The sequence below is a fragment of the Chiloscyllium plagiosum genome, unplaced genomic scaffold, assembly GCF_037043375.1.
Source record: "Chiloscyllium plagiosum isolate Xiang-an unplaced genomic scaffold, Cpla_swu_hap1 HiC_scaffold_39, whole genome shotgun sequence".
Classification (NCBI taxonomy): Eukaryota; Metazoa; Chordata; class Chondrichthyes; order Orectolobiformes; family Hemiscylliidae; genus Chiloscyllium; species Chiloscyllium plagiosum.
The window spans coordinates 12,801,017-12,814,642 of NW_028270177.1; the positions used below are offsets into that span (position 1 = coordinate 12,801,017).

Genomic DNA, 13,626 nt, shown 5'->3' on the forward strand with positions numbered 1-13,626 from the left:
GATGTTAAGCTTATTGTTACCTTCACTTGGTCCAGCTTCTCACTCCTGGCACTTGTCTCCAAAGCAACAGAAGCCAAAATTAAGATAGAGAAGCCTTTGGTCAGAACTGAATCAGTGAACACCACTTGGTGCATCTAGCTTAAAAACCTATCAAAAAACTAAGGACTGTCATGATGTGCATTAAGGGGCACTGATGTGCTTCTAGGAACACTTCTAATCTTTATTTGTGCCTTTTCCTCTTTGGTTCATATTTCATTGGTTGGCACTATGCAGATTTGGATATCTTTGCACATGGCAACAATGGTATTTCTGAACCCTGCCTGGCCACTGTCCCAGTTTTACAACCTCATTCTGTCCACTCAAACTGGGAAACCTTCCAGTCATCTATTGTAAACCAATCATAGAACTTGCAAGGACATGGAGGTCAAAACACACAGTGAGATTTGGTTTGATTCACCGAGAAAGCATGATCTGAAAGTTTGCAAATTCAATTAATTCTTGAAATTAAAAACATTGATTACAGTTGCCCCTTCCCCGAATTAAGGGGTCTAAGTGGATAGTGAACAAGTTGCTACTTAAATGGAACTTTCTACCTTATCACCCAACATGAGCAGAATGATTCACATCACTGTTTCTGGAAACCCTTCACCGTCCAATGGTGTCGAACATATTTCTTACACATATAAGTCCTGATTGCAAATGAGATTCTTCACAGTTCAAGAGAATATGTAAAAACAAAGGCAAAAATAGTCTTCTTAAATTAGTAAGGATGTTTTTGCCCATGGATAATTGAAAAATCTGTTCTATTGTTGCTGTCCAAACCATCTAACTGGATTAATTAAAATTCAAGACGCTGCTTTACAGTTGTTAATTCAGCTGCTGTGATGTAACTTGGAATCAGTACAAGAAAGTCAGGGAAGAGTTGGGGAGGGGGGTAAAAAGGTTAGAAAGAAAATATTTTAAGTAAAGTTAATAATGACTTCAAATGCCTTTTGAAATCAAAATCAAATCACAGTGCTTTAAAAAGGAAGGGAAACATTAAAAAGGATTTGGGGAAAAGCATGGAAGTTGGTCTAGATAGCTCCAGTGTGAAGCGAACATAATGGGCCAAATGGCCTCCCGCCACATTGCAAAGTACATGCTCCCAGACGTTCAGTAGTGTCATAAAGCTATGCCTTGAAGGTGGAGCTGGTAAAGATGGACAGACCACTATCTTACTCTGTAAGCCTCTTATCCATACTTTGGTTCCAAATGAGATGAAAATTTGGAGGGCTGACAAATCTGGTTAGATTCTTAACCTACCGTCTGTAATACTCCAAGGACCAATTAATCAGTGAACACCACTTGGTGCATCTAGCTTAAAAACCTATCAAAAAACTAAGGACTGTCATGATGTGCATTGAGGGGCACTGATGTGCCCCTGCTTAAATTAATTTCTTTGAAAGTTTAAAACTGTATCTGTAAGTTTTATAGGCCATACAAATTCACCAATAACTCTTCCAAAACACTGGCTTTGATCATGTAGTTTAATAATCAAATTTGATTCACTCCAAAATCTGACTGAACAATAAAAATCCCTTGAAAAGGGTTCAAGTCCGGTTTATTCTCCTAATGAACATATAGGGTGACCCCGTAACCAGCTTTAAAGGGAGAATGTGCAAACTTCTCACAGACAGTTATCCAAGGCAGGAATCAAACTTGGATCCCAGAAACTGAGAGACAGCAGTGCTAACTACAGAGACATGTGCCACCTGCTGTAATATATCTTTGATAACTGACCGCTCTACAAAAGTACACCATTAAAAGTGCTTCAAGATGTCTGCTGGTTATGAAATGTTCTGTATTAAGTGCTAGTATTGTTGGTAACAATGCACTGGAGGAGAAAATAATACAACCTTAATGTATGATATTGCACAGCATTAACTACCCTTTCTAATACAAGTGTGGGAAGACAGAATTTAAAATTATACTGCTGAACCCGTTTTAAATTTAAAATGAATTCTGTCTGAAAATATCACTCCCAATATTACATTTGGCTAAATTCCTAGTGATAATGACATTATCAATTTTTACAGTATATGCTTGAAGAGGAGATTACATTGGGAAATGTAGAGAATCGAACAAGAACGACTATGGTGCAGTAATTTCAATTTGTTTTAGATAATGTGAAGTTGAAGAACAAAGTGTTAAGTCACAGTTTTGTGAGAAACACCAATGTAATTCTACCACCCAATGTTGTTTAAACGTAATGTACATAACACATAGGCTTGGCCGTACTTCCTTTCTGTAATAAGGTATTAAGACAGATTTTAGGCAAAATAGCAAGGAAATTAAAATCAGCATCATGTACCATATCAAGAAATAATAAATTTCCCCCACTAAAAGTAAATTAATAAGACATGGAGAGCCATGGTGACTTCATTTTAAACCCTACAGTAAATTGAGAGGACTGTTTTGTCACGTCTGCCTAACCTCATCCCATCATATCACTGAGCTATTCTAGCCCTCTGAAAACTTTCCCCTCTTCCAATTCTGCCATCTTGACGATCCCCCAATTTTCTTCACCCCAGCGTTCGACTGTTATGCCTTGAGGCATCCAGCTGTTGTTGATAGTTTCCAGCTACCTTAAAATTATTTAGAGTTCAATAGGGAGAAACTGCATCACAGTTCTGCCAGTTGGGTTACCCCCAACACTCAGTTAATCCTGCCAACTACTAGGATGAGGGTTGTTTGTTATTCAACACAGTAACAACTGCAGAGTTATCAACAAAACCTGATGCCTAAGCTCCAATTCCATACATTTTGAGTAGCCCAATTACATATGGAGATAGATTGAAGATGTCAGATCAGGGTCGAGACAAAACTTGTCTTCAAACAGATATCTGAAATGTTATTAAAAATAGGAGACAAAACAATGATGCAGATACTGAAATGCGCTGTGCAGAAAAAACAAAGTAAAGTATCACTATGTAGCCAGACTATAGAGTGTATTCATTCAGACTGGAATGCTGCAACAGGACTCACCTTCTCCTTAAAACATTGTTCAGCGTTATTATGAAGCCAACAGATATCAGGAGTACAACTACAAACAGATGGCTTCTGCTACCTGTAGCCAAGATGGAACATCTTTCACCATCTGGTATTGAGGGTAGGCTTTGTGGTGATGGAAATAACTACTTCAAAAGGCTTTCAAAGACCTGCTGTCATAACAATGCCCCTTGAGCCCATTAAATTGCTTAAAGGTGGAAGGATTGTTACTATAACATCAGCTAAATCATTTAATTCTTACCATCAATGAAACAACTCACAAATAAATAACAGATTAATTTCCAGGAGCTTAACCATCATTGGCCTGACATATGTGAGCCTCAATTATTTAGAGTGGTGGTGTTTGGGAACAAATTTTGACTATGATACCTGACCAACTTAAGTCAGTCCACGATAGAGTTCAAAGTGGGCTGATTACAATTTGCCAACCCACAAATACAAACATATCACTCATTCCCTGGAACTGGGAGAGTTTCCAGGCCTTAGTTCCACTGTAGATTCATGCACTAACTTTGGGAATGTTTCAGTGTTTATAACTGGCAGACTTGCAATGAATGCCCTAGTGCAATTTTATTTTTACTCAACAAATTTCCATTATAAGTAACTGAACATTCGAAAGAGTGGTGAGACAAATCCTTTATTTTTGATGATCCATTCCTAAAAATTGCAAATCATTCGTACAATTTTGCAATATTTACAAATAAAGTTAATGTTACTCTAAGTCATTCTTTCCAGAGGTCTCAAAATGATGGAAATCTCTCCCTCCTATAGTTCCTTCTTCCTGCAAGCTATCAAGTTCAAACAAACAGAATCATAACATCATAGAATGAATGATTTCAGCTCATACAACATGCTGAGCCCATGCGGGTTCTCTGCAAAAGCAATTTAGCCTTTCCCATTTCCTGTAGCCCTGCAATTCCAACACCCAAACATTCATGTGGTCATCCGGTCATCTTTTGAATACTATAATTGAAACTATTTCCACCAACCTCCCAGTGAGTGTATTCAAGGTCAAAACCATTTACTGTGTATGTTTGTCCTCAAGTCATCCACTGTGTTTTGCCAATCATTTTAAATCTGTGTCCTCTCGTCCTCAAACCTTCCACCAATTGGAAATAATTTCTTGACTGAAAACAAAAATTGCTGGAGATCACAATGGATCAGGCAACATCTGTGGAGAGAAAGCAAACAAACATTTTGACTCTAGATGACTCTTCTTGCTGTTCTGTCCAGACTCCTGATTTTCAATGCCTGTATCAAATTTCCTCTCAGCCTTTCCATTCAAGTGGGAGAACTACCCCAGATTCTCCAAACTATTCACAGAATGAAAATTCTTCATCCCTGGACTATTCTTACAGACCTTTGCTGAACCCTCTCTAATGCCATTGTATGTTTCCTAAAGCTTGATCCTCTAAGCACTTCATGACTTATTTTCTCCAATTTTGTTCATACTTGTTGCAGCTCTGCACTGAGAGATGTTACTTAGAACAGTGGTAAGGCCATAATCATTGCACTGACATAAAAGCAGATTAGACCTCAAGTCTGTTAACTAAGATTTGATTGGTGCTGGAAAAGCACACCAGGTCAGGCAGCATCCGAAGAGCAGGAAAAATCGACATTTTGGGCAAAAGCCCTTCATCACGAAATGAGGGCTTATTCCTGATGAAGGGCTTTTGCCCGAAACGTTGATTTTCCTGCTCCTCGGATGCTGTCTGACCTGCTGTGCTTTTCCAGCACCACTCTAATCTTCAGCATCTGAAGTGTCCACCACTGCCCTGAGATTTGATTATGACAACTGTTAATTAGAATGGAAAATAAAACAAGGATCTTCACTGTCATTGCAATCCAATGACCACAGATTGAAACCAGGGAAACAAAGGAACCAGACTGGCTGCTATCTAAGTTAAAGTTGTATTGACAACTTTTGAATGGAGCATGGGAAGGAGGGGAAGAGGATCGGAAGGGGAGGGAGAAAAGAAGAACAAAAAAAAATCAAAAATTGGACAAGATGAAGTTGCCACAGAATTGCTGTTGAAAATTATGGTTTTCTCCTATTCAACCGTGGCTGCAACATCCAACACAAGCCCCTCACCCCAACACACAACCCCCTCAAAACTAAAACCACCGCTCACCATAAAGTATTCGACTTCTTAGCAGGTGTGGGCTTGTTTGCTAAAAGTGCATGAAGATTGGGACTATAAAGGGTTCTCTTTGAACTTTCATTCCTAATTAATCCCCAACATAGTCTGCATCAACATCTGCCTGAGGTCTGCATATTTGCCTCAATGTTCTTTGTGGTGAATGACATTGGATTCAAACGGACAGGGGAGAGGAGAGCATGAATGCAGTCCCCCACTACCACAGGTTTGCAGTTGAGTATCCCGCATTTGGGGACATGACAGGCATCAGCAGGCCCGAAGTGCAATGGGATAGCTTTATCGTGGGAGTACCTCCTTCTTGATCAAGGTGTCTCCCCAGCCAAGTAAGTATAATCTGACATAATTAATCTAGGATTTCTTTTTTGCTGAATACCTTGAGCTGTAAGAACAGATTTTATATTTTTCCAACATTTTGTTCCCTCCTTCTGTAACTGTGTTGGCTCCACAATGGGAGGGAATCAGGAATTGTCACAGGTTACGAAGCTACTATTTACCCACAGTTCAGTCGCTTTTGTTCCCTACTCGCTGGCAGTGTATGTTGGTCAGCTTTTTGGCTCTGGGAAATCATCATTAACACATCAGCAAAGAGTCACTGGATGGTAAATAAGATCTAATACAGAGTACGAGAGCAAGGAGGTGATGTTGAACTTGTTCAAGGCATTTGTTGACCCGAAGCTGGAGTATTGAGTACAGTTGTAGGCACCACATGAAAGCAAAGTGGTGAATGCTTTGGAGACAGTGCTGAAACAATTTACAAGAACACTTCCAAGAATAAGAAACTTAAAACAAAAACAAAATTGAGAGGGGATTGGATAGATGGTTTTCAAAAAATCATGCACAGGTTGGAAAGGGCAGATAGGGACAAGCTGTTCCTACTTGTAAAAGGAACAAGAATGAGAGGGCATAGATTTGAAGTGATGTGCAAAAGAAGCAAGGGTGATATAAGAAAAGAAAATCTTTTCACACATTGAGTGGTTAGGTTATGGAATGCATTGCCTAGAAATGTAGTGGAGGCAGTTTCAACTAAGGCATTGAAGACATTGGCTGACTATTTGGAAAACAAATAACGTGCAAGGGTATGGAGAAAATGCAAGAGATTGACACTCGGTAATGAGTCTGTTTGAAGAGCTGATGCAAGTATGATGGGCTGAATGGCCTCCTTCTGATCCATAACAAATTGTGAGATTCTGTGAAGGCCTTGAGTGATCTTCTTTTCACTCAGTCACGTACCTTGCAGCAAACTGTTGTACTCATACACTTCCACATCTGAAGAATAAATCAGGACAATCCAAGGAGAAAATCTGAGGCCATCCTAACCTATCCTGCTCAAATGCTCAGTACTTTGACCTGCTGAAATGTCTGTGAGTGAAACATTCAAACTCTATTTCCAAGAATCCATCACTAAACTGATGCATATTTCTCAGCGGTGAGCACCTCAAAGCAGTTAGCTATACATGAAGCAATTAAGAGAAGAAATTCAACGCTGTAATCTATATGTTGCTGGCTTCGATACCTAATCAGTGACTTCCTGAAGAGAGTGGGGGCTTCCAAAATAAGTCTATTCCATCTCAATACAGTCTGCTCAAAGATTGACGGTTTCAAATTCATTTCCCAAACTGTTTAATGAGTATAGCAACAACAAAAGAAGCTGACCAAAGGCCAGCATTTTCATAACCACATTAATAGTAGAGAACATGCTCCATGGCAGTTTGCTCAAAGGCACATCAAGCTAAATCACTTTGTCAATTACAGCAATTAAGTAAATATACAGTTATTGGCTCATTAATGCAAATCTGACCATCAGCCAAAAAAAAGCCAATTCCTGGCCTTCCTTGAACAAATTCTATTCTTACACAGTTCCACTTATAAACATTTTCTTTGGCTGTTCTCTGTAGATACAAATAGCTTTGAACTTGAATAACTGTTGCCCACCCTGTTCTCACAGGTTTATTTTCAGTCAACACTCAATCAGTTTATACTGAATCTCAATGGGCAAATGCAGTGTTGGAAGAGCACAGGGAATGTGAACCCAAAGTGCCAACTTTGTGCTTCTAATGGGTGACATTCTGTGTTAGAACCACACATTCATACAATTCTGCCCCTATCCTGACATCAGCATACAGAACCAAGAAGGGAGACATTGGTCTGGAGGTGCCAGTGAAAAATGGGCATCGGCAAACCAGATGTGATTTTACTCCCTGCCCAAAATTCACTTTTGTTGGAATCAATGAAAAAAGGATTGCACAAATTGAAAATTGGATATGGATTCGTCATCACCGATTTTACATTACAAGCCAAGACAACTGCGCTTCCTGTCACCTGCACACTACCCACATACCGAGCACTCATCTTTCACACCACAGACCTCTGTTTCCAGATGCCAGACCTCAGAAATTAAAATTATAGGGCATGGAGGCAGGCCAGCTTCCTGACCCAATTTCCGTGGTTGGTTAATTTAGCCAAGTTGGAGTCAGGGCCGAGGAAATTTGCCCATTTCCAAAGGGCAGTGAGGCAGCTAGCCTCACGAAGATCCTTGTTAAAAGTAGATAATGGGAGCCAAGAAGGATTTTCTAGTTGGTCTCAAGGACAGATCATTACCTCGAGCTGGGCACTTAGTTGGAGGTTGAAGAAGCCAAGGTTCCAGGTAGACTTGGGAGGTGTATGCCCTGTAGAGGGCACTCCTCTTCTAACCACTGCGCTGTGAAGGGGTCAAGTGGCTTTTTGTAGTATTTTTCTTAATTTAATGGTTTGAAAAATAGATTAAGAGGGCACTTTGTTGCAACAAGCTCTCAGTTATTGTAGCCATGTGCAGCACCGAAACTGCAAAGTCTCCGATTGGGCTGGCAGTTTTGAGAGATCACCCACCACCTTTAATTGAACAGGAGGCCTGTCTCCATCTCAATGAATGGCTTACTCGTGTGAAAATCTGACTTGATTAAGTTTTCCACTGGAGGACAGTTTGGGTTCTGACTCCCTGGAGAAAGTTCAGCCCTTGATATCTAATATCAGATTTAATACTCAGCTACAGATGCAAAATAAAAGACAGTTATTGAGCTGGAGCACAATATTTGCTGCCTGTTCTCACTGCCAGGAGCTCTAATTCCCTTGTGATCTTAAATTGGGAGGAGGCAGTTAGGAGGCAGGGTTTATGCTGGATTTCACCCAATATTAACATATTTTTCATATTCAAGACCAGTCCTCAAGGTATTAACAGGAAAAGACAGGGTAGATAAAGATAAGCTATTTCCACTGGATGGGATGTTGTACAGACAGCATAGTAAGAATTAGGGCCAGGAATGATGTTAGGAAGTACTTCTATATACAAAGGGTGACAGAGACTTGGAACTCTCTTCCACAAACAGCAGTGGACGCGGGATCAGTTGTTAATTTTAAATCCGAGACAAATAAATTTTTGTTCAGCAAAGGTTTAAGGGATATATCAGCCTGGAGTTATACTGCAGATTAGCCATGATCTCACACTGAATAGTGCAAGAGGCTTAATGGGCTGAATGGCCTACTCCTCCTCCTCCTATATTGTTGACCTGAAATGTTAATGCTGATTTCACTCCATAAATGCTGCCAGACCTGCTGAATTTATCCAGCATTCTATGGTTGTGTTTCAGATCTTCAGCGTCCACAGTTCTTTAGATTATGACACTTTAAGTTAATAGGGAAAGAAAAAGATGATCCACTGCAACATCCAAAAAGTTATCAATTCAACTTAATTTTTTTAAATGGCATAAAATGTCAAAAAGGTATTTTGCCAGATAAATAACAGTCATCCTTAGAAGAGTATAAAGGCAGCAAGAGTGTGCCTAAGAGGGAAATCAGGAGGGCAAAAAAGGGGCATGAGATAGCTTTGGCAAACAGGAGAATCCAAAGGTTTTTCACAAATACATTAAGGACAAAAGGGCAACTAGGGAGCGAATAAGACCCCTCAAAGATCAGCAAGACAGACATTGTGTGGAGATGCAGGAGATGGAGGAGATACTAAACGAGTATTTTGCTTCAGTATTTACCTTGGAAAAGGACGTGGAAGATATAAGAATGTAGGGAAAGAGATGGTGACATATTACAGAGGATGAAGTGCTGGATGTCTTGAAATGCATAAAGATGGATAAATCCCCAGGATCTGTTCAGGTCTATCCTAGAACTCTGTGGGAAGCTAGGGAGGTGATTGCTGGGCCTCTTGCTGAGATATTTGTATCATCGATAGTCACAGGTGAGATGCTGGAAGAATGGTTGGCTAATGTGGTACTATTATTTAAGAAAGGTGGTAAGGACAAGCTGGGGAACTACAGACTGGTGAGCCTGGTGTTGGTGGTGGTCAAGTTGAAGGGAATCCTGAGGGACAGAATTTACACATATTTGTGTAATGTGTAAGGACAGATTAGGGATAGTCAACATGGCTTTGTGCATGGGAAATCATGTCTCACGAACTTGAGTTTTTTGAAAACATAACAAAGAGGATTGATGAGGGCAGAGTGGTGAACTTGATCTATATGGACTTCAGTAAGGTGTTCGATAAGGTTCCCCATAGGAGACTGGTTGGCAAGGTTAGATCTCATGGAATACAGGGAGAACCTGCCATGTGGATACAGAACTGGGTCGAAGGTAGAAGACAGAGGCTGGTGGTGGAGGGTTGCTTTTCAGATTGAAGACCTGTGACCTGTGGAGTGCCACAAGGATCAGTGCTGGGTCCACTACTTTTTGTCATTTATATAACTGATTTGAAATGAACATAGGAGGTATAGTTAGTAAGTTTGCAGACCACAGCAAAATTGGAGATGTAGTGGACGGTGAAGGTTACCTCAGATTACAACAGGATCTTGATCAGATGGGCCAATGGGCTGAGGTGTGGCAGATGGAGTTTAATTTAGATAAATGCGAGGTGCTGCATTTTGGGAAAGCAAATCTTAGCAGGACTTATACACTTAATGGTAAAGTCCTAGGGAGTGTTGCTGAACAAAGAGACCTTGGAGTGCAGGTTCATAGCTCTTTGAAAGTAGTGTCGTAGGTAGATAGGATAGTGAAGAAGGCGTTTGGTATGCTTTCCTTTATTGGTCAGAGTATTGAGTACAGGAGTTGGGAGGTCATGTTGCGGCTGTACAGGTCATTGGTTAGGCCACTGTTGGAATATTGCGTGCAATTCTAGTCTCCTTTCTCTCAGAAGGATGTTGTGAAACCTGAAAGGGTTCAGAAAAGATTTACAAGGATGTTGCCCGGGTTGGAGGATTTGAGCTGTAGGGAGAGGCTGAATAGGCTGGGGCTGTTTTCCCTGCAACATTGAAGGCAGTGGTTTATAAAATCATGAGTGGCATGGATAGGGTAAATAAACAAAGTGCTTTCCCTGGGGGTGGGGGAGTCCAGAACTAGAGGGCATAGGTTTAGGGTGAGAGGGGAAAGATATAAAAGTGACCTAAGGGGCACCTTTTTCACACAGAGGGTGGTACGTGTATGGAATGTGCTGCCAGAGGAAGTGGTGGAGGCTGGTACAATTGCAGCATTTAAAAGGCATTTGGATGGGTATATGAATAGGAAGGGTTTAGAGGGATATGGGCCAAATGATGGCAAATAGGACAAATTTAGGTTGGGATATCTAGTCGGCATGGAAGAGTTGGAACGAAGGGTCTTTTTTCCTGCTGTACATCTCTGAGTCTATGTTAAAAAAGGAGAGATCATTGCAAATATGGTTGTAGCAGGCCTGTGAAATGATCTGTAAATTAATTGGGAAAAGCAATCTCAAAATCAGCAATACCCAATACATTTTTTTCCTCAGTGCTGTAAAAATCAAGCCAGTCTTTATATAGCGTGATGTTCTTATCATACCCAAGGGCATACCATTGGGTGTACGTAAGTCATACTTGAAACAAGCTCAGTGAGCAGTAAATGATGATTCACATCTGTGGTTCCATTAAGGAAAAGTTAAAGCAAGTACTTCTGCAGGGGGCCGATGTACTGAAATTATTTTTCCATTTCAAAATGCTTTAAGTGTTCAAAGGTCTGTGTTGTTTCACGTGTAAGGTTGAGCAAGATTCAGACTGAGACAGAGAGCTATGCCAACAGGATGGCACTTTGACTCAGTGGTTAGTACTGCTGCCTCACGGCACCAGGGACCTGGTTTTGATTCCAGCCTCGGGCAAGTGTCTATGTGGAGTTTGCATTTTCTCTCCGTGTCTGTGTGAGTTTCCATCAGGTGCTCCAGGCTCTTCCCACAGTCCAAAGATGTACAAGCTAGGTGTATTGGTCATGCTAAATTGTCTGTACTTTCCATGGATGTGCAGACTAGGTCAGGGGGATGGTCTGGGCGGAATACTCTTCAGAGTGTCAGTGCAGATCCAATAGGCCGAATGGCCTCTTCCTGCACTGTTGGGATTCTACAATTGTGCACAGTGTGTTAATATGGTCCTGTTACAATTTCAAAGTTCATGGCTGGATGTTGCATGTTGTGGAACCTCAACATGTCAAACAACCTGATATCTCGGTAGAGCAGCTGGAAATGAGAGCGGGCATCAGGGCAAAAATAAAAAACAGTCTAATGACTGGATAAGTCTGATCATAGCGTTATTGGTAAAATCTTTTAGTCAAGGCATTAATCTATTTGCATTTGTGGGATACATGGTAACTACAGCGTTACCTGCCTCTCTCAACTACTGTGAATGCCAGTCCATTCATTGTATTGCCTATTCTGCCCCAAATACAAATGAACTCTCAACAAGTATGAAATTAAAATCCTATGACATCCAGAACAAAAGTTTTGTTTTAACTTTTATTTTTGATAACAGTGAATCCTTTATTCCATTTTTAACACAGCATGTACAGTGAATTCTTTCAATCCAAGGCTCCAAAACAACTCTCAAAGAAGTCCTTGAAACGGAGCCTAGGGCTGAAAGAATGCTCTGTAATTGTTAGGTTTTTGAAACAGGGCACTGACTCTGGAACGTCTCAATGACCAAGGAATATGGCTTTTCTCTTTCCATGTTTATCGTTATTTCTCAGGTAAGGCTTGGCAGACCACATCAAGTGTACCCGCTAGAAACATCATTAACAAGTGTGCTTAGGTCAGAGACAACATGTTTGCTGGAATACCAAAGCATTGGCTCAATCCAACTCCATGTTTGCGGAGCTTCTCCAACCGGACTGATGTAGATCTACAAAGAACAATGGAGCCCTGGAGATTCAGCCCAATTTGGAAGTGGACTAGAGATTTTTGCTTTGATATTACGTTATGAAAATATGAGCATTTCTACCTTACAAACATTTATTCCACCTTTAAATGTCCCCTACCCCCAGAAGATAGTGAGGCACATTTTTTGAGTCCCTGCAGCAGCCTGTGAGGTGAGGCTAAACTCATTGTGGTGTTAGGTGGGAAGTTCCAGAAGTCTGACCTAGAAATTTCTCTCCTGCAAGGCAGTGGATGTTGTCTGCATGGACCTCACTAAAAGTATTTGAGAAGGCCCTCATCTTCAGGGTTACAGGGATAGGGTAGGGAGGTGAGTCTGGGTGGGATGTTCTTTGAAGGGTCAATGTGGACATGATGGACCGAATGACCTGCTTTCACACTGTAGAGATTCTATGATTCTATAAAATCAATGGTCAACTCAATATTAACATTTACCTTTAAGAAATGGACCTCAGAATAATACCTTAAGAAGTGTCAATCATTTATATTTTGAAAACTGCCCAGACTTCTTCGCACAACATCTGAAATGAAGTAAAATCAAGTCCCGTATCCTAACAACAAGCCAACATACAGCTCTGCTTTGGATCCACCCAACATTTTGGTTCCATTGACAGCTGACCCTCCCTATTTTGATGCATGGTCTGGAGCTATATGTTGGGCAGTCCCAAAATAACTTTTGCCGGTTCAGTCCTCCCAAGATCAGATCACTGGGAACTGAGAGGCTCAAGGAAAATATTGACACAGAATGTGCTGCTGGATGGATCCTTTCCAAATACCAACACATTCCTGAAGAAAGGCTTATTCCTGAAACGTCGATTCTCCTGCTCCTTTGATGCTGCCTGACCTGCTGCGCTTTTCCAGCAACACATTTTTAAGCTCTGATCTCCAGCATCTGCAGTCCTCACTGTCTCCAAATACCAACACACCCAATGTCCACTGGCAGCCAGATCACACCATGGTGGAAACTCCTGACTTTGTTCAAAGATTAACACAATGCCAGGAAAGCATAAAACAATCCCAAATTGCTGTAATAAAGATTTTTTTCCAACTGACCAGTCAGTTTAATTTCAGTTGTGGGGAGAATTTTCGAAAGAATTATTTAGAATTCAATTAGTGGGCGGTACAGTGGCACAGCTGGTGGCATGGTGGCACAGCAGGCAGCATGGTGACATGGTGGCACAGTGGTTAGCACTACTGCCTCACAGCGCCAGAGACCTGGGTTCAATTCCTGCCTCA

The 13,626-nt window shown here is 41.0% G+C and overlaps 1 protein-coding gene and 1 non-coding gene across 5 annotated transcripts in view; both read right to left on the reverse strand.

The window, feature by feature from the left end:
* The window catches only part of LOC122540930 (lactadherin-like), an 89,775-nt gene that overhangs the window by 66,129 nt on the left and 10,020 nt on the right, over nt 1-13,626 (reverse strand). The window lies entirely within an intron of this gene.
* LOC122541144 (U1 spliceosomal RNA) lies at nt 5,376-5,538 on the reverse strand. The gene has a single exon (XR_006309533.1). It is a non-coding gene; the product is annotated as a U1 spliceosomal RNA (small nuclear RNA).